General features: G+C 56.2%; 1 protein-coding gene and 1 long non-coding RNA gene across 4 annotated transcripts in view; both read left to right on the top strand.

Moving 5' to 3' along the window:
* Positions 1-21,252, top strand: part of EEFSEC (eukaryotic elongation factor, selenocysteine-tRNA specific) — a 111,764-nt gene that overhangs the window by 762 nt on the left and 89,750 nt on the right. The gene's annotated exons all lie outside the window — the stretch shown is intronic.
* LOC145520343 (uncharacterized) lies at positions 10,952-19,262 on the top strand. The gene is made up of 3 exons (XR_014064420.1): positions 10,952-14,953; positions 15,938-16,156; positions 18,394-19,262. It is a non-coding gene; the product is annotated as an uncharacterized LOC145520343 (long non-coding RNA).

Below are 21,252 nucleotides of genomic sequence, written 5' to 3'. Positions count from 1 at the left end.
TGGTGGGCTACAGTCCATGGGATCTTAAAGAGTCATGCACGACTGAGCAACTAAGCACACTCTCACACCACAATACATCTTTCTTTTTCAACCTCACATGAAAATCCGTTGTACACTCGCCCTACCATTTTCTTCATGTCTTAATGATGGACATATATGTCCTTTGCCGTGTTTGCTAATGATGCTTCTTCAGTGAGTTTTCTAGAACAGACGTCTTTGGTGGGTGAGCTTGTGTGTTTGTGAGGAGAGCCCCTAGAACTGACATGCCTGGGCAGAGGGTCTTGGTGGGTACTTCTCAGATGCCCTCCTGGGATGTACCATCTCATTAATTTTAACAGTACATGTAGTACATGAATACATTTTACTCCTGAAGAAATAGAACATCACAGACCAGGTGGAAGGCCCCTACTAACCCCTCCCGTCTCTCCAGAGGAAGTCACTAGTGTACCTCTGGGAAATTACCTTTTCACACCCATTTCAGTACACTGGACTCCACAGACAGGGCTTTAAAACATGTTCCTTTTATATAGAAAAACAGTGCTTTAACACAAGCACATGGCACAAAGGGTGTGTAGCTCAGAGACTCTTCCTTCTCACTGTGGACCCAGGACCCTGGTATCTCCCACCTGTCTTCTCCTCCTGTTCCTTCTGACGGCACTCCCTGGGCCCACGGCACATGTAGGAGCACAGATTGTTCGGATGGTTTCATTGACCTGCTGTTGGACAGCATCACTGGTCACTGGGCATACAGGGCCCCGGCTGTATGATGAGTGTCAAATATTTCTACCTTGGCACCTCCCGACTGATCCATGCTGCGGGCAGTCTGAGATGTCTCCTGTTTTCAGGAGAGGAAATGGAGGCACTTCTTACAGTTATTAACGCAAGACCTGAGCACATGGAGGCGATGGGCCCCAGGCTGCTGCTCTTCCTCCTTCAATAGATCAGATGCCTGCCTTCCCCTCGGGGAAGTGAGAAAAAAGTGGCTTTTTCTTTTGAGTGAAAGGGAACTGCATTTGAGTATCTGCCAGCCTGTGGCTACAAACCTGTGTCTGTGCAGCAATGCTGAGTGAAGGGGTGTATTGGGGGAGTGCCGCCCCATCTTTCCGCTGAGGAAACGGGAGTTCCCTGGACAGGGGTTGGAAGCGGCTCTGCTTCCGGTGACCTGGGCGTGTGAATCCCCTGCCTTATAGGCTTCACACGTCTTGGTCTTCTCGAGACGGCTGCAGAGGCTGAATCCTGGCTTCTGTCCCCTGCGTCCTGGACCTTGTCCTTCCTCTCTGGACCACGGGCCCTCTCCTCCTCCCTCGGCTGATCCATCATCACATGATGGATGGATGGTCGTCAGATCAGCTCAGCTCTCAGCCTCAAGACAGTCCTGAGGCTGCTCATTGCCCTCGTGGGAACCGCGGTCTGGCCTCTGCCCGCCCCTGAGCCTCGTCCCTGTCTCCTGCCCTCCCGTCGCACTGGCCTTCTCCTTGTTGGATGGGCTGGTCTTGCGTCTGCTGTTCCCTCCTCTCGGACCATCTGACTCCTCCTCACTTAAGTCTCAGCTTGAGTGTCACCGCCTCGGATAGGCCCCCTCGGACCTACTGACCTAGTGTCCCTGGCTCTCTGCCCTCCTACTTTCTCGTGTCCCGTTATATTTCCTGCGAGCCCTTTGTACTGTACGCTTGATGTGCTTGCTTGTTGAGGGCCTCTGTCCACCGTGGGAGCAAGCGGGAATAGTGCCTGTCTCACCAGCCTGTTCTGAGTGCCATGACCAGAGCCAGGCCTATGGGAGGCACTCGGTGAGTTCCGAATGAATGAAGCCCTATGCCAGCCCCGAGGCTGACAGGGGTGATAACAAGTCCCCAGCAGGGTTTCCTCCCTGGGGACTGACAACGGAGCAGAGAGTGAGCAGAACGCAGGTCAGAGCTCATCCCGAGCCACGCTGACCAGCCCACGGAGCTGGCACTCTCAGTGTGGGTGGACAAGGTGCCCTTCCGCTAGCCCCCGTGGTGGTGTTTCTGGGCAGTATTTTCCTCTGATCCATTTTAGAGTATAAATCTTTCAGAGTTGGAACTTCAGCAAGATTCAGTGATGGGGCTTAAGTGGGGCTGAGGGACTTGGACCCACCCTTGCTCTTGCCCTGGCGGGAAGGAGGAGGTCTGACAAATGCTGGCGGCTGGGCTTGGCCATTTGTAGTCGTCTGTGGCTGCTAGGATTAACAGCGCAGTGTCGTCTGGTCTCTTGTGCCTGTGGGTAATGAACGGCTGCTCTGCGCCGCGCCCGTCACCCTGATTGCCAGCCTCCCATACCCCCGCCTCAGTGGTGCTTCTGCCGGGCTTGCCCCGCGCTGGGCCTGCTTGGCCAGAGCTACTGAGCTGTCACAGGCTTACACGCGTGGCCTGGGCTTCCTAGCCTTGGAGGGCAGTGGGCAGCCCCCGGGAGCCTGTCTCTGCAGCCTGGGAGAGAGCATTCTTTATGACACTTAAGCTTCTTCCGTTCTCTGTTCTTCCACGTCTCCGAGCTCAGGGGACAGCATGGAGCAGCACAGTGCCTTCAGCCGTCTCTCCAGGAGTATGCCTGCAGCCTGTCTGGGATGCTCTCTTTGGACCCACGAGAAGGCTCGTGTGCGAATGACCGTGTGTTTTCCCCCAGGTTTTGACTCTGCTCATGGGCCGTCTGCATTTAATGCCGAGCAGGCCGCGTGGCCCAAGCAGAGGTGCCACACAGGGGCCTGGCCGCCCCAGGAATTCAAGTGTTTTCCTCATGCAAAACCAACCAAGCAAAAAAGACACTTCTTGTTTTCTTCACCCCTAGTCTTTCAATGGATCTGTCTAGAAATTCGTTGTGTTGAGTTACAGCACCTTACGCTTGTCCTCAAACGCTGAGGCATATTTAAGGGCGATGACATAAGTGGAGGCCCTTCCTCAGCTCTAACTCCTCTGGCTCCTAGAATCCGTTGGCTTTCATCCCCTGCTCTTCAGTGTGCGCCGGGTAAGACCCCTTCTTCCAAGGCCAGAGCCCTCGGCGTTTCTAGGAGACCCAAGTCAAGCTCCGTCTGCAGCAGCGGCCGCTGGCCAGCAGGTGACTTTGCTGGGCTTTGGGTGACAGTGTGGGAGCCGCAAAACGTCAGAGACATGGCCTTGAGTTTAAATGAATGCAGAATATTTGAGCAGGAACCAACTGGGAAGAAAAATGGAAGCAGGTAGTTATATCTCATTCTGCTGGGGTACATTTTTCTTCTCGTGGGGCTTGCCCTTGAGAACAAAACATATCCAATGTTAAATCAAAGAATATTTTCTAGTCATGCTAGGAATAGAAAATAATGCAGACTTGCCTTGGCGAGGCAAATGTTTTGCTGGAAGGTTATAATCAAAGTCAGGAGGAAACCATAGCCACAGCTTTTGGTAAAGCTGTGATTGTTTAAAATTAATTGCTTTTAAACTTCTCACTTAGCCGTTCCTTTTTGGCTCTTGGGTTTGTCTTCAGATTCACTCCATCCAGGTTGGAATAAGATTTGGGCAGGCGTCCCAGAAACCAGCCAGTCAGTTAAGCCTTGAGACCCATTCCCTGCATGCTTGTCCTGGCATTGGCTGGTCCTGGGCCAGGCTGGGCCTGAGGCTCCCTCTGACCAGCAGGCCTTTGAGGCCATGCTGTGGAAGGTGATGGGAAGAACAGTCTCTGGAGCTCTGGGGGACCCATGGGGACTGGGAGGCCTTCCACCTGCTTTTCCCATGAGCCTAGAGGCCTCCGGGTGGCTCTTGGGCCAGGCAGTGGACAGTTAAGGCTGTTTTGTTAAGCATTTGTTCTGAGATATAATTCACAAACCATAAAATCTGACCATTTCAGGTACACATTTAAGCGTCTTCAGCCTGTTCCCAGAGCTGTGTGGTCAGTGCCGCAGCCTGAGCTCCATCAGTGTGAGAAGAACCACACAGCCATAGCAATCCCCAGCCCACTCCCTGACCCGGGCTGAGCCATGGTGGTCCCTGCCCTGCTCCCTAACCCAGGCCTGGAAGCCTCTCGTATGCTCCGCGTCTCGGTCCATGTGCCTGATCTGGAGTTTCGTGTAAATGGAATCACACATGATGTGGCCTTTTGTGTCTGGCTTCTTCCACCAAGTGTGTTGCTTCCAGGGTTCATCCATGTTATAGTGTGCATGATACTTCATTCCTTTTTTAAAAATCCATTTTTGTTTTTAATTGTACCGTCTGAACCATTTTTAAGTCTGTAGTTCAGTAGCTTCCATCTCCAGAGCTCTTTTCTTATAAAAGCAAAACCATGCCTGTTCAACTCCCCTTCCCCCTTCCTCCTTTTTATGGCTGAATAGTACCTATTGTATGGATGGATCGCTTTTTAAAAGTCCAGTCATCATGTTGAAGGACATTTGGGCTGTTTCCACTTTTCAGCGATGATGAGAAACTCCACTGTGGACATTTGTGTTCAGAAGTTTGTGTGGACGTATGTTTTCACTCTCTTGGGTTTATATTGTAGGAGTGGAGTTGCTGGGTCAGAGGGTAACTGTGTCTGCTTTTCGAGGAACTGCTGACTGTCTTCCGCAGCAGCTGCTCCGCTGTGCTCTCCCACCAGCAGCGTGTGCGGGTCTGGTTTCTCCACAAACTCGCCAGCACTTGTGATTGCCTGGCTTTTGGACCATAGTCATCCTGGTGAGTGTGAGGTGATAGCTCACTGACACTTAAACTTGCATTTCTCTGACGTTTTCTTGTTCCATTTGTACGTCTTCTCTGGAGAGCTGTGTATCCAGATCCTGTGCCCTTTTTTTCAGATGGGTCATTTGGCTTTTGTTATTGAGTTGTAAGAGTCTTTATGTATTGTGGATACCAATCTTTTATTAGGTATCTGATTGGCAAATATTTTCTCCCCTTCTCTGGGTTGTCTTTGCTCAGTACTATTTGAGGTAAACAAATAAGTGAGTTGAATTAAATGGACGTAGTTTGAGAGGATCATGTGTGCCCGACATTATTCCGGCTGTGAGGGGTGAGGGGAGTCTGGAAGTGCCATCTGCGTGTTTCTGGGGGGCTCTTAGGTCCCCTCCGATCCTCCTCCTGGACCCGCCTACCCTCGTCCTTAGTGCTGGCAGGAGGCTTTTCCCGTCTGTCCGCCCATGGAGGGTCTCACCCCACACGGGGGTCTTGTGCAGGTATGTTTTGATGGCCCCTGTGTCACAAAGTCTTTTTTTACAAAAATTCATTGCCAGCATGTCAAAAGCAGGAGCTTTTATGTAACAGCCCAGAAGTCCACCACTTCAGGTGTGAGCGAGTGTACACCCCAGTGCAGAGTCCACGGGGCCGGAGCTCCGGAGCCTGGGGCGCCTCCTGTCAGGGGAGGCCCTCGGTGCTTTCACAGGGCCCCAGGAGGCGCGGCGGGGCGGCACAGTGCCTGGGAGCATCTCCTGTCCAGACAGATGCTCCTCTGGGCCCTCGATTGTCTCACCACGTCCTGCCAACCGGCCCCAAGGCAGGGGTTTCCCTCCACACTCGGGGGTCGCCGACAGACACGAGGCTGCCGTTGCTCGGTCGGAGCAGCTCCAGGTCGTGTGTAGGATCAGCCCACACTGCTCTGGGGCGAGTCCGGCTCCTGAGCAGCAGTTTGTACATAAGTCAGTTTGTCCAAAGCACAGACTTGTGCGTCCATTCTCCCTGGATTATTGGAGTTTTGTGTGTTGTTAATTGGGTCTTTATTTTCTTGTGATTAGGCTCCTGCTGCTTTGAAGTGGCTGAGGCTGGGGGGGAGGGGGACTTAGTTGACGTGGTGATCCTCTCTTGGCAGGAGAAGAAACAAGTTTTGCTGTTGAGAGAGAAGTTGAGTTTCCCTGTGCCATATCTCTCATGCTAGGATGATGCCTCTGTGTCTCGGGGCTTCAAGGAGACTGCGATCGCTTCCTTTGTCTCTAACCTACTTCCTGAGGATGTCTATTTGCTGGCACGCACAGGTGCTACCTGCAGATAAACCTGACTGTTCCCTCTTAGAGTTAGTACTAGGAAATGCCAGCACTGACCTGCTGGGCTCCCTGGACACGGGGCCCATCCTTTGCCACTTGGGGTCACTCGGTGGCGTAAAGCTCCAGGAGTGGGAGGCTCAGCCTCTGTCACCTGGTGTTGGGATGAAGGCTGTCTGCCTCCCGGCTCTGCGGCAGGGTGGCGCTTACTCTGCTGGCGTCACTTCCAGGTGAATTTCAGGGCCCTCTGCCCTGGGCACCCGAGATCCTCCTGTGTGTGTGACCCCGGTGTTCCCTGCTCTCTAAAATGCGATCCGTTCAGAGGCGGTCCTCAGAGCTTCTGCCCTAGACAAAAAAGGCTTTCCATAAGTGGGGCTGCTTTCCCCAAGCACCTCTGGAGTCCACGGGCGGGCAGAGCACGGGAGGCTGGGAGGACTCTGGGGTCCCCAGCGACGTCGGCAGGGTGGGGAGGGCTGGCCCCCACTGGCTGCACGCGGCTGTGTTTGGAGAGCCGGTGCGGGGCGTGCCCAGCACCGCCAGCAGGCCGCTCAGGGCTGCCGGTGTGTCCCCTCACAGCACAGCCCAGCAACAGCCAGGAGCCGCGGGCGACTGCAGAGTCCTTGCCCGTGGCTGGTGCAGTTCACGCAGTGACACTGCAGTTTGACTCAAGGGTGCTGAAGTCCTGTCACAGCAGGCGGTTCTCCACCTGCTCTCCAGGCACCTGTGGAGCTGGCTTCAGGCCCCCAGACTCCCTGTCCCCAGACTCCAGTGCCCCCTTCACACTGACCACCGCCCCGATTCTCCACAGCGGGGCGGGAGGGGCTCCCGTGACCCCCGCTCCCCCTCCTGCTCCTCCACCGGCGTCCTCACCAGCGCGCCCCGCCTGTCCCTCTGCCCAGCACGGCCGCTCCCTGGATGGGCCTCCGCCCATCCTGTGCCAGGTGAGCGCCACCTGCCTGCAGCATCTCGGGTTCCAGCCCCTCTGCAAGCTGTCCTTCCCGCCCGAGCAGAGAACTCTCTCTGAACGGCTAATACGGTTACTTTATTTCCCTGCCTAAAAGGGTTTCATTTTCTCTCTGTTGGTGTAAAGGCCAAACTGCAGTAGGCTGACAGGGCCCTTCCTGAGAGGCCAGGGTGGCTGTGTCTCTCAGGACCCCAGGCTTAATGAGCTATTTGCGGGTCTCTGGACAGAGAAACCAGGGTCTCTCTGGCTCTGCCACGTCTCTGGGAAGCCTCCCCGTCCCCACGCTGGCCGGGGGGAGGGCCTGACCCACCCGCTGGGCCCCCAGACCGCGTGTTCTCCCCTCCGTGGTCCGTGCCTTCGCTGGGCCCGAGTCCTCCGAGGCGGGGGTCCTGCCGTCATCCGACTCCAGGACCAAGGGCAGGGCCTCCGCGCAGGCGCAGAGCAGACCAGCGGGCGCGCGGATGAGCAGGCCGGCCCCTCCGCCCGCAGCCCGCACCGTGCCTCCCGTGGGGCTGGCAGCCCTCGGCCACACAGGGTTCACTGCGGAGCAGACCTGCCTGGAGGTCAGACGAGTTAATCTTTCAGTGGAAATTCAATCCTCATATTTCATTTTCAGGCCACTTTGCGTAGCAAAGTAGTTTAACTCGGAGCAGATTTCTGCCGTGCTGATGGTTAATTTCATGGCCCGCAGAGGGTCAGCACACCGGGACCGGGGCCGCGGCGACCCCGAGCAGCGCGCCGCACACGGCGAGGGCCCGCAGCCTGTTGTCTTAGGGAAGCCGTCTCAGGCATCCTTCAGCGCGGCGCTCTGGAGTTAACAGGGTGACCTTTTCAAGAACATTTTTAAAAGCGGCAACAGAGATCCCTCCCACACCGTATATTTTCCTTTCTCCACGCAGTTCAAAGGGGCTGGGTTGTCTCATAGGTTTTTCACCGGCGATCTTCAGCTTGACCCTGGTTGTTTAAATCTGCCGGAGGAAATTTGAACAAACTTGTACTTTGGTAATTCTTCTGCCTCTGTGAACCTTTAACCTTAAGGTTTCTTGGAGAGCCTGGGGCTGCGTTGTCACCAGCCGTCCCTGCTGGGGCTCTCAAAGGCCATTGTCTGGGCGTCTGTTTCCACTTTGCTACTGGAGTTCTCTGGAGGAAGGGTATTAATTCAGACCTGATCTGCAACAGGACGAGGACTTCTGAACTTGCCCCCAAGCTCAGGGACGGGGAAATGAACCTAATGCGAGCCTGTGGGCCCCGTGGGGTCCTGCAGTAGCTGTGGAGGTGGGGGGCCTCTGGGGCGGGCCGGCGTGGTGGCTTCCAGCGGTGACCCACATCAGCCAGCTCTTGTCGGCAGCATGACCAAAAGCAGTTCCTGCCCCTGGTGGTCCAGCCTGAGGCTCGAGTTCCCCCTGACGGTGACCTTCCTGGAGCACCAGGTCCTCAGGACCCCGGGAGGCTGGACAAGAGCCGGGGCCCCTCACCCTGACAGGGTGCGCCTGTGATTGCACCCTCCTGGGGAGAGGGGCCAGGCTCCCCAGGCCAGAGGGCGCAGGCTGGATGTGGAGCCTGCCAGGGTCTCCATCGAGTTCTCCCCGTGTTCCCCACAGGAAGGCCCCGAGACCCCGGGAGTGTGTGGCGCCTTGGTCATGGCATCGAGGCACCCCGGCGTTTGAGGTGGACCCTGCCCACCTCCGTCCTGACGGCTCCTCCTGTGTCCTGGCAGCTGCTCTTTGCAGGAGGCTGGGGGCTGTTGGAGCCCCCAGCCCGCCCTTGTGGCTTGGTTTCCTCCCAGGATTCATAGCACCCTGAAGATCTGGTGAGGTGACCTGATTCCTTACGATTAGACATTGAGGAAGGAAAGGTGTACTGATGCATTCAGTCATTCATTCATTCTGCAAACCCCGAGCCACGCACGCACGCTCAGAGCGGGGTTTACATGGGTGAGCAGGACAGAAGTGGAGCCCAGTGTCTGCCATGGGGGCAGTGCTGTGTGTTGTGAGTGTGCGGGGAGGAGCACGCAGGACACGCGCAGACGGAGCAGCAGGCAGGCGGGTCCCGAGGCCGCCCTACGCGTCAGAGGTCGGTCTGGCTGACTGTTAGAGCCAGTGTCCACAACAGGAACCTGCTGTGGGCTGGCCTGTCTGGACAGATGTGACTGTTTGGAGTCTGTGTCCATCTCAGGTTTGCCAGAGGACAAGGCAGCGCGTGTCCTGTGGTCCTAATCGGAGGACAGAGGCCAGGAGGGAGGGCCCCACCAGCTTCATGCACCGAGTCCTGTGTCTGGCCCTGGACCCCCTTTTCTTCCCAGGGTGGAGGGCAGGACCACGTGGAAACAGGAAGCGGCAGATTCTCCTGGCTAATGTGAGCTGGACAGAAGCCAGGATGCCAGGACTGCCAAGCCAAGCGCTGGGCATTGCGGGCAGGGACTGGAGGAGCTGAAGTTGCTGGCACCCCTGTCCTTCCCTCCGGGTGCCCACTGGGCTGAAGGGGGTGCACTGGGGGCAGTTCTTGCACTTTCTTCCCCTGAAGTGGGCTTCCCTGGTAGCTCAGCTGATAAAGAATCCTAATACAGGAGACCTGGGTTCAATCCTTGGGTTGGGAAGATCCGCTGGAGAAGGGCAAGGCTCCCCACTCCAGTGTCCTGGCCTGGAGAATCCATGGGGTGGCAAAGACTTGGACATGACTAAGCGACTTTCACTTTCTTTGTCACTTTCCCCCAAATGAGTCTGGCCTGAGATTTGGCCCATCTTGACCGTGCCCGCAAGGCTGCGTGTGGGCACAGTGTCCAGGTGGCTTGTGGCTCAGAGCAGACCTGGAGACACCTCGAGAAGCCCAGGGCCTTCCTCGTGGGCTCCCGCCGGCAGGCTGGCCTCCCGCTGGGCTGGATCTTGGCCTCTGCTCCTGTCGGGTCCTGTGCTGAGGGACGTGGTTTACACCCCGTGAGGCTCTCGAGATGCCGGGGTGGTCTTCTGGGCACGGAGCCCTGACCCCGGGTTGCAGGTCACCCTGCAGTTCGGGGCCCGTCAGAAAGAAGAAGAACCCTGACTGAGCTCTGGGGGTTCCTCTGAGAAGCAGCAACTGGGGTCCCCCCACCTGTTTATTTCTCCCCCCTGGAATCAAGTGGAATATTTTCCTGGCAAATATTTCCTAGATTAAAAGAAGTACTATACACTTGTTTTGCAGATTCGTTAGTTATTTCTAGAAGTTACTAAAGTAGAAAAGAAGAAAACCTGCCATGGAAACCCATGAAGTTTCTCTTTGAGGAATGCCTCTTTTCTAGGAAAGATAAGAGGCAGTTATTGTGGGTCTGATTTCGTCAGCTGACTCGCTCCATCTTCCTCTTCTCTCACCGTCTGTCCTGGAAGGCGACACTGGAGCAAGCTCCCTGGTGACACGTGTGTGTCACCCTTTCCTGACAGCCGTCCGGGCCTGAGAGGCAGCGCTGGGCGGAGGCGTCCCCATCTCCCTGCCGACTCGGGCCTGTTCGGTGCACAAGAGGGCAGTGTTTGCTTGCGGTCCTGGGTGGAGACATCCGTGTGGGGTAACAGGTCAGCGGAGTTAGAACGACCTCGGGCTTTTCCGAGACAAAACAAACCGTAAGCCGCAGCCAGGGTGGCTTCCCATGTATGCCTTTAAGCGCTGACCCCTCCAGAAAATAGCTGCTTGCTGTCTTTTTTTTTTTTCCTTAAAAAGAAAAATATTGTTTCTTTCAACGTTTATTTTTCATTTTTTTTTTAATCAATGGAAATATGGTTTGCAGCTTTGTACGTACAATGGCAGAGGTTAAAGAGTGTTGCGAAAGCAAAACAACCGCCTTCCAATTAAAAGCCATATGGGAGGGTTTCTGTTTGAAGCAAGGGGTCAAATGTATATGCCGCCCCTTTCACGTCAGTGTAAAGATTATCGGGCTTAACTTTTAAAGCATTTGAAGATGTGGACTCAGTTGTCAGCCCTCTTCACTTGGTTTTCTTTTTTTCTGCAAGTTTGTGGTATTAGCCAATGCAGGGACTTTCCAGGAGAAAAAAGAGGTGATCTGCCTGCCTCCCCAGGGTCACGGTTCTGGCTGAACTCGGTTGGCCACGTCTGCTCCTGTACAAGGATTTGCCTGTTTCCAGCTCCTCGGCGATGTTTCCCGGAGCGGCCTTCAAGTCTGGAAGACACGTCTTGGTGCCCAGTCCTCCTGACCCCGCCCGCCCCCCACATTCAGGGTTTCACAGCCTCTTTGTTCCCCTCAGACTGGAAGTGCAGCCTTCAGGTGCCTCTGGGAGGGGACAGCCAAGCCCCCCCAGGAAGTGGGTGGAGCCCAGGTGTGGCCCGCCCCGGCTCCGGGCTGTCCAGTGCAAGGCCACCTCCCGCCCCGCCGCCGCCGCCGGCTGCGCCCCTGGCCCGCGGGTGGTCACCCCGCTTGCTCCACTGGGTGCATCAGAGGATGGGCTGCAGAACTGCCGGCACGTGGTTGGAGAGGCTGTGATGACGTCGACCCTCTGCCCCGCTACAGGAAGCCAACGGCTGGGGGTGCTGGATGTGAGGCCAGAGGCTCAGACGGGGGCGGCTGCGGGTTCTCTGTCGCAGGCCCCTCTGCGTGCCTGTGGCCGGGGGTGGGGGTCTAGGTGGAGCCTCTGAGAGCCATCGGGAGGAAAGTTGGGTTCCCAGGCTTGGCCTGTATGAGTCCCCTCTTTTCACCTTTTCTAGTTACAGCGTCCGTCTTCCAAGGTGACTGTGTCCACAGGACAGACGAGGCGTGCACAGTGGGTGTGTGAGCACGCCTGTCCCCTCGGGGTCGTCCGTAGATCAGCGGTGTCTGACACAGAATCTGACTGTGACCGCCCTGCTCGGGAGCCTTGGGTGGGCTTCTTGCTCGTATCCCTGTGAAGCCCCTCTTCTGGCTTTTCTTAGCAGGGAGCCTGAGCTGAGGCTTTCAAAAGAGCCTCCTGCCATGTTGCCCCAGGAACACAATTTGTGAAAAACGCCGGAACCCTCCACTTCCGAGGGAGCCTGGTTTGTGAGGGGGACGGAAAGCTGCTTCCGCCTGGGATCCTGAGCTGGCTTCCATCTTTGGTGCCCGAGGCAGGAGTGGCGAGCAGGGAATGGTACAGACGTTCCTTGGGAGTAATTTCCAGGCAAATTCTTGAATGCCATGTGTGCTTCAGGTCACTGTCAGCTCGTAACGGAGCAACACGGAGTGAGAGTTCCTGCCGTGGAGGACGTGAGCGGTGCCCCGCAGACGTGCGATGGCAGATAGGGAGCTTTCTGTGAGCACAGATTCCCCGTGCTATCTGGAAAATTCAGATTGAATAGCCATTCTGAAGTACTTCCTTTTAAAAGAAGTCCTTCCTCTAGCATTGCAGCCCGAGTAAATACCAATAATTTTTATTTCCCTCTCCTTATCGGTGCCCCTGCTGAAATGTTCCTGCACAGCCTATCTGGTCTTTTCAAGTGAACATCAAGTGATTAGTGTCAGCTTCCAACCTGAATTATGATCCGCCCTTCAAAACACAGGCTGCTTCTGCACTCCTGCCTCTGGAGCTGATTCCCAATACCCCGCAGTACCGGGAGGCAGCCACGGGTGGAGGGGACGTGCTGAAGCGTGGCCCAGGAGCAGAGAGCAGGGCTGTGTGCCCCTGTGTGAGAGGGCGCGGGGCCTGCCTGTGCCTCTCGGGTGGGTGAGGGGCTTCGTGGACCCGGGAACTAGGAGGAGGCTGGGAAAGGCTTCCTGCGGCCTGGAGGAGATGCCTGCTCTGGCCTCTGCCCTCCGAGCCCCCCCCCATTTCCTGGGGTCTGCCCACACGCCTGGGGGCTGCCCTGGGGGAGGCTGCTCTGAACCCTCATGGGCCTGGAGGGCTGAGGACGGAGCGGACATCCCTGACCAGGTTCCCAGCACGTCTTCCTCCTCCATGCACCCTGTGTGCTCGGGGGCCGTCTCGCCTCCCTTAGTGAAGTCGGCTCAGCCCTGAGGATGCCCAGCTTTGGAGCCAGTAAGACTTGCTGGTTTGCAGACACGGTCACCTTGGGTCCTTTGCGTGTCCTCCAGGTGGTCCGCGGCTGACCTTCCCCAGGGGCAGAGGCTGCCAGGCTGGGCCCTGCAGCCACCAGGACCGAAAGGGGATTTTGGCTCTTGTGCTAGCTTGTTGTGTGACTGGGCATTTGACTTTTCTGAACCCTCGTCTCTTTACACACTGCAGAAAGGAATGATGGCTCTTTTATGGGACTTGCCGTTAGGATCCCAGTGGCAGCTGTGATACGGTCAGCTCTGGCCTGGTGCCCTCCCTGCCGGGAGCGTGCAGACCAGCATTGAGGGTCTGCACGGGACGCCCCCCTCTGAGAGCTTGAGAGAGTCGAGCACCCCCTTCCCTCAGCACTTCAGACAGCCGGGCGAGCTCTGAAATTATGCAAGAGCTATGTTTCAAAGAAGGAAGCGAAATTCTTGCATTTTTTCAGGCAGAGAAGGGGAGGGAAAATAGATTCATTGTTTTGCTTGGCGGTTCCACAGGATGCAGGACAGAGCTGCCCCCCCCACCCGGGTCTAATGGCATCATCGGCTGACTTTCTTTCTCTTTCTCTTTTTCCCTCCCCCTGCTTCCTACTCAAACTGCAACAAAACCCTCCTTCTCCCCAAGTCGGGCTCAGGTTCTGGCCTGGGACAGCGTCTAATACTGGAGATGCGCTGATGCTGGAGTGTTTCCTCTTTGGCGGTCTCTGGTCTCCTGGTCAGCACCTCGTGTGCGTTTGCAGCAGGGTGGCCGGAACTGGCCCCGGGGCTGGTCTTGGGTCTCGCGAGGAGGCTCCCTGTCGTGGGGAGGCTGCCGTCCCTTGCCGTGCGGCCAGGGCTTGGTGGGGGGAATGGACATGGACAGAAAGCTGGGGGCTGACTGCTGGGTCCCGGGAGCCTGGGGTCGCAGGCCAGGCGGAGGCTGGCAGGCGCTGGTTGTCTTGGGGGGCCGTAAAGTCCAGTGCCGCCTCCCATTCACACCATTGCACAGCCCGGGTGAGGGGACAGGGTCCAAGTGGGAACCCTTTGGGGGGCAGTGGCTGCTCGTAGCCTCCGTTTCCTCGTCTTCAAACTGAGGAGTCACGGTGCGGGCTTTGTCAGGCTCTACCGCATAAGCTGTGGCCCTTATCTCAGTGCACGACTCAGACCGACAGAGTTCTCTGCAACCTACAAGGTCTCAGTAAGTGGCGCTAGGTATTAGGAGCACAGCTGAGTGTGATGTGATGTTTTAATTTTTAAAAGACAGTTCATGTAAAAATAAACCATTCATCAGAAGTCTCCTTGTATCTGGTGGGAAAGAAAGGCGGGATGGATGGCATCTGACATGGTGGGAATGTAAGATTGTCGGCTCTACCTTGACATCGGCCGTGATGTCACTGGAGAAACTGAATTGACACACTTGAAGTCCAAGTGCTTCGTTACGTGGATCTGGCTATAAAACTGCGAGGCAGTTGGAACTGGGAGGAGGAAGGGCCCGCAGCGGCGAAGAGGGCCGGAAAGCAGGGAGAGACATGGACGTTTGTTAGAAATTAGCGTGTTTTGTGTGCCAGGGGAGGCCGGGCTGCCGGAGGCCCTAGCTTGTTCTGTGTGTGTACACTGAGAGGTGCCTGTCTGTGCTGAATGTGAGCGGACCCAAAATACGTGATGGGGAACAAGCTTTCCTTAAAGTGATCTGGGCATCCATATTCCAGCAAAAGTACACAGAACATAACAGCACACAACTGCATAAGTGGAAACGCGGAACAGCTTAAAAACCTTGAGGTTTCGAGTCTGAGAAGCTGAATTTGAGCCGTTAGCCGTGTGACCTTGGACAGATTCCCCGACTTCCCGGGGCCTGGACTTCCGGTCGGCAAAGTAGGAACGAGTCGTCCTAAGGGTGAGAAGAAACGAGCCTGGTGCAAGACGAGCTTTCAGTAAACGCTGCTGCTTGTGAGCATTGCTCCCCCGGCAACGGGTCCCGTCTCTATGGCCGTGAACGTGGGCTTCCCTGAAACGCTCTGGTTCCTTCTGTTGTGTGAACGAACCCCTGGACCATCAGTTCCGTGTCGCGGGAGGTTCGTAGGTGAGTTCACGTGACTGAGCCTTGGAAAGCTCTTTTCGTTCACTCCTGATTTTAGTACCAGGACAGAGCCTAATGTGCTTGAAACTTGAGCTCAGCCTGTGGGTACACCTGGGGAAAAATTCAGAAAATTCAGGTTTTTCCAAAGACTGGATGGGGTGCCTTTCTTTCAGTTGGGGAAACAATTTCCCCCCAAGTTTACTTTTATTTGGGGGAGTGTATGTTTCCCGGTATGTCAAATATAATACATAATGTTGATGTATTTTGAAGTTTCCTAACTGACAAACATTAACCCTTTATGAGGCTTTTAAATGGCCTTGCTGAGTTTCCGTTTCCCCCAGGTTTGCATGAGTGACATTTCTGGAAGCTTTGTCTGTCTGGCTGAGCAGATGACACCTCCGTTTAGAGACGCGGGGAGACCCACGGGCAGCCAGTCTCAGTGCAGCGAACTTACAGACCTGCCCGCTTTCACTGTGGTGCAGGGGGCTGAGCCCACGGGGGGCGTTACAGTCTAGAGGTTTGTGTCTCCGAGAAGCAGGCTCCAGTTGGTGTTTATAAACAGGAAGGTTGATTTGCGAGGAGGCGGGTGACGCGTCCAGAGGAGAGAGGGCCCGTGGCACCTCCGGGGTTTGTTTGGAGGTGTCACCCCGTGAGCCGTGCGTAGACGTTCTTTGTGTAAATGGTCAGTGTCCGGGTCTCCAGAGGTGCTGTCCACAGACGCGTGGCCCTTGAGAGCAGATTTCGGGCTCAGGAGGGGTCGATGTGTGCCTGGACACCCCAGGCCCAGCATGGTGCGCCCAGAACATAGTGCTGAGCCGGGGTCCGCAGGGACCAGGCATGACTCGGACCTTGAGGGCTTTGTTACAGAGGGACTGGACTCTGAGGCTGTTTTAAAGGAGAGTCTCTTGGGCTAATGAGAAGTATGAAAACTGTCTTCTTTTCCCACAAGTGAACCTTTTAAACACTTTTTCCCCGTGATATTTTCAGCACATGAAGTGAAACTGGAAGCAGTCTCCATAAGTAACTTATATTTGGGGGCTGAGAAGCACGAAAAATTCAGCTTCTGAAGACAATTCTTCACAGGAAGTCAGCAGCACCCAGACAGGCCGTGGGGCGAACATTCTCTAAGCCGTAACCGCGGTACCCCGGCTGCATTCAGACTCAAGCTAGCTTAACGGTGATGTCTCTGCATGTGTCTGTCTGGAGGTAGGTGCATTCGGGGGGCTGGCATGTTGGTAGAGGTGGCACACAGACTTCAGGTTCAGAGACACACCTTTCTTTTCCTGTGAAGCTCACTCACTGTGCAGCTTTCCAGAGTCTTTCCCGAGGAACATCTGCGATCGCAGAAGCCCAGGACCCGAGCCGGGTTAGCCTGGCCTCCCGCTCCTCTCCTATGAGGCTCCCAGACCTCCTTTCTTTACCAGGTCCAGAAACTGCTTCTCACCGATAGCTCTGCCTTCTTCGGTTGAAACTCCCAACCCCTGCTATTGTTACTGGAATTGTTATTTTCCCGTAAAAACTCCTGCTGAACCAGTGTGGGTCTCCGTGAGAGAAGATGCCGCTGTGCGTTTTGGCCCAGCGCACGAGAAGCTGCGCAGGGAGTGTGCCTGGGTTTGCAAGCATCTGCACCTCGCGGCCGGGAGGGAGACTTGCTTTCACAGCCTGGAAGGGCAGCCGTGAATCCCAGTTTTGGGGGACGCCAGTGTTCATACCGACTTGTTCCCGTGAAAGGAAAGGAAGCCCCCAGTCCCATTTGAGCCTCTGGGATGAATGGGGCCTATTTCTGATTCCGACCTGACCGAGGCGGTCTCTCCGTTTCCCCAAGTACCACTTTCCAGGGTGAACAAAACATGTTCTGTGCTCAAGAAACGTGAGATGCCGGCAGCACGGGGGAGGAGGGGGAGGAAGCTGTTTGCAAAACTACTTAAAATAAATTTGAGGGGTCAAACATGGAACACAGTTGCCGAAGAGAAAGGAAAAAATGCCTTAGGTCAGTTCAGCTGAGTAGCTGGGCATTCACATTGGCCGGAGGACTGAGTATTTCTTGCTAATCAGATACAATTGGCCCAGATAATATTTGCGTATCTGAAGCTCGATCTCCTTGCCTGTACGTGAGGGAAATGAACCTAGCAGGGCATGTTTCTGAGTTCGGTGATTTGGACGAACAGACACCACTCGGAAGAGACGTGGGCTGTGCACCTCGTCGTCCGAAGTGTTTAGATTGGAGTCTGCAGTGAGCCTGTCAGAGCCCTGGGCCGCGGCAGCGGGGCTGGCTGGCGTTAGCACTTCATTGAAAAGCGATCGGTACCTCTAAATTAAACATGCAAACTTATCTTGGTGAGGCATTGAATGGGAGGGTGCTGGATTATTGAATTTGGCCCACAGTTTAGCCACTTCAGCAAGGACTGGAGGTGTCTGAAGCAAATTAATATGCAAGCTCATTTGAGTCAGCAAGGTAGGGGATTACTGTCTTATCAGGGCAAAAAAACTCCTTCCCCATGATCCATACTTTTCAGGAGGTAGATAAAACCTGTTGTTTGAGGTTCCCGTCTGAGAGTGACGACTTCAAATTGCAGATTTTAACCAGTAAAATGCACACGATGGAATAATTGCATTAAATGGGGAAAAAATTGCTCTCTTATCTGCATGATACGTAGCATAGAGGAAGCCCGAGGGGGCGGGGGCGGGGGGGGTGTTATTGTTTTGGTTTTGCTCATATAGGTTGAGAGAAAGCTTCATTTTCTTTGTTATAAAAAAACCGAGGTGATCCGAGCACCTGAACTTGCTTCGTCCCATGAGGCTGAGTGTGAGGACGAGCCTGGGGAGGATCCTGCCTCTGCGTCCCCTCCCTTGGCCCGGCGCCCTCAGCCGCCGTGGTTTCCCGAGCCTGATGGCCTGGCTACTTCCCGGATCAGCCCCGGCCCCTGTCCAAGGCAGCCCCTCACACCCGCCTCCCAGCCGGCACGACGTGTGTTTCTCAGGGACACTGGGCCTTGCACACGAGGCTGTGCAGTCCGGGGTCAGGCGTCCCTCGTCTAGTCCCCTGTCTTTAGAGCGGGAAAGCGAAGCCTTGCAGAGGGGTGAGGAGGCGCGTGTGCCCCGGGGAGCCGACATGGCGGGTGGCCGGGCAACCCCGCCCCTGGCCCCACGAGCGGGAAATGCCGCCTAACCGGGCGGCCTGTGATGGGCCGGAGCTGGGGGCGCCGCCGCAGCTCGGGGAGCTGGCGGGTCACCGCTCCATATCACGGCCTGATTTTTGAAGGCGGGAGGCCTGGTACAGCAGGACACTTCAGTCTTTCAAAGTCGTCATCAGTGACTAAAGCAAAATGAAGAGCAGAATGGCTCCCAGGGTGGTGACGGCCTTCAGGTCTGTGTTTTCTGTGGAGACCCTCTCCTTCTGGAAGCTCCAGCCTCACCGTCTGCTGTTATTCTTCCCTTTCCAGGGCCTGAGCTCCCCTCAAAGCGTGCAGCCCCAGCCATGTCGGGGCACTTGAGGACATGGCCCCCCACGTCCTTCGCGGGAGACGCGGGGACTCGTTCCGGGCGCACGTGGGTGGCGGCCCCTCCCTGGCACCGGGCCGCAGGGTTCCCTCCAAGCCCTGCTTCTGCAGATGAAGGATACAATGCTGGCGACGATGGTGGTCATTGTTGCAGCCCCACGCCCCAGCCGTGCGGAGCGCACTCTGAGTCTGCCCGTTTGTCTGCCGCCCTCCACCAAGACTCACGTTCCAGCCGACATTCCTCCCAGCAGATCACATGCACTTGGCAGACGGCACGCTTTCTGAGCACTCTGCTATGTTTTCAGCCATGGTCCTTGGTTCCCAAGGGATCCTCCTGCAAGCCTCCAGCCTGATTTCAGTTTTAAGGGAAAACAGAACACACGCAGAAAGCAAAACAAGAGCCTTGATGTAAAATGGAAGTAGAACTTGGTGGCATCTAGTGAGATTGCGATACGGGTGGGAAGCGTCTCTCCTCTGACAGGTCTTGGAGGAGTGTGCTGGCCCGGCACGGCCTGTCCCGTGGACCCCGACCCGGCTCGGGGAGGGGGTGGGCTCCGCACCCTCGGGAAGGTCCAAGGAATGAGATGTGGCCGTGAGCACTGCAGGGCTGGCGTTGTCAAGTCCTTTCTGGTTTGTTCTGCCCAGTGAAGGAAGTCCCCGGGTTGAGTTTGCAGACGGCGGCTGACGGTCACAAAGCTGCGGCTGAGTCCCTGCTCCACTACGTGGTCCGCAATGATCCCTGCAAGATTTCTGAGAGGAAAGTTTGTTTTGTGTTTGTTGTTGCTTTTTAATAAATGAAGAAGAGATGACTCAGAGGGTGCCCCACACTGTATAGTGGGAAAGTGACTGATCCAGAGGTTTTATGAAAAGTGCTCTGTTTTCCTTGAGGCGCCTCCCGCCCGTGGTGGGAAGCACAGGGGACTGGAAGACACAGGAGCAGGATGTCTTCCGGCCTCATGTCTGGGAGCTGCCCTGGGGTGACGCTGCTCACTATCCCACGTGGAATCGGGGGTGTCCTCTGCTTTGTGCACATGGGTCCCGGGTGTGGAATCGGGGTGTCCTCTGTGCACATGGGTCCCTGGGTTTGGAATCGGGGGTGTCCTCTGCCTTGTGCACATGGGTCCCTGGGTGTGGAATCGGGGGTGTCCTCTGCCTCTGTGCACGTGGGTCCTGGGGTGCTGGAATTGGGGTGTCCTCTGCCTCTGTGCACGCGGGTCCTGGGGTGTGGAATTGGGGTGTCCTCTGTCTCTGCACATGGGTCCCGGGGTGCAGTCCTGAGGCAGTCCTGCCTGGTGGCAACCCCCCCACACCCTCCTGTCCTTCTGCTGCCCCGGCTGGCCTCTAGGGCTGTGTCTCTGGTGAGTGGCTGATGGAAGGAACAGCAAAAGGCCTTCTTTCCACTTACCCTGTGTGTGCTCTGTCATCTCTTTGGAATCCCACTGACCCAAGCTTGAATTCTGGGTCCACTGCTTTATGCCTCGCTCAGGGGCCTCAGGCTACTGCTTAACCTTTCTGAGCTTCAGCTGGTCACAAGTGAAAATGGGGCTCATAACCCTCCCCGTGAGGCTGCTGTAAGAAAACAGGGGCGACGCTCTAGCCCGCACCTCCCGCTGTCAGTCGGCACTGCCATCACCCCTCTGGCCTGACCTCTGTTGTCTCACCTGGTCCCAATAAAGCCCCAGCCCCATCCTTCTGAGTGACTTCAGCGAGGTCCCTGCAGAGGGCCGACCTCTAATAGCAGTGGCCTGGACCTCGACGTCACACTGCCGCCCTGGAGCCCACGGGCTCAGCCGCTGGGCTGTGCCGGGCTCCCGTGGATGCAGCCAGAGTGGCCTGCTGTCTGGTGTCCACTCCGCATTCTGCCACTGGCGCACTGCAGCCCTGTGCGCACACGTGCGTTCCGGAGACGGTCACGTCTTCCCGAGGACCAAGGAAAGCTCCTGGAGTTTGGCTTCCTAGGAACGTGACCTGGGACAGACACCCCATCTCCCGCCACCTGTTTCCACGTCTGTAAACCAGGGAGGCAGCACTTCACCCCTCGCGTGTCGTGAGCACCCCCACTGGGCTCGGCACGGAGCAGGTCCGCCCTCAGCTGCTGGCTGTTTCCTTCTTACCCGGCCAGTTCGTAAATCTCCGGGAGAGGAATTTGAGCTTCTGACCCCACCTGAAGTTGGTTCCTGTGCCACTGCCCGTGGCAGCGCCGGGTGGAGGCTGGGCGGGGACGGGGCGGGGGCGCTTCCGGCGTCGGGGGTGCTTCCAGCGTCGGGGGTCTCTGTGCCCCAACCCCTCTCGGGACCTCCCGGAAGCAGAGGCCTCCAGGAGCTGTAGACACAGCCTTGCTGACAGGCTCGTCCCACTGAGCTCTGTGTCCTCAGGCCTCATCCACGCTGCAGTTGTGTCAAAATTTCCTTCCTTTTGATGCTGAGTAACGCTCCGTTATCTGTATATTCTCCAGGTTTTCAAAGCATAGGTTGAGTACGTAAACACGCACCTGTATGTGCCAGGATGTATTTATTTACAACCATCTCTGTAGTTTTGTGTTTTGCTCTGACTTAAAGCACGATCTCCCCGTGGTATTGCTTGGTCTTTGTCAGGGTTGTTAGCGGCGACGTCGTGTTGGACCGTGCTTAGGACAGGCTGTTTGTTTTCCTCGTCTCTTACAGAGTTACTTGTGTGGAACTCACTGCGTGTTTCTGTGACACTGGGGAGCGTGTGGTCTGTGCTGCCTCACTCTCCTCTGAGAAGCCTGGTTGCACCGTGAGGTCTAAAGGACGGGTGAGCCGCTGTGGCTGTGTCCTGTAC

Source organism: Giraffa tippelskirchi, chromosome 9 (assembly GCF_054371585.1).
Source record: "Giraffa tippelskirchi isolate mGirTip1 chromosome 9, T2T-mGirTip1v1.2.pri, whole genome shotgun sequence".
Classification (NCBI taxonomy): Eukaryota; Metazoa; Chordata; class Mammalia; order Artiodactyla; family Giraffidae; genus Giraffa; species Giraffa tippelskirchi.
Note: the sequence above shows the minus strand (reverse complement) of the source record. Positions and strands in the feature narration are given on the sequence as shown.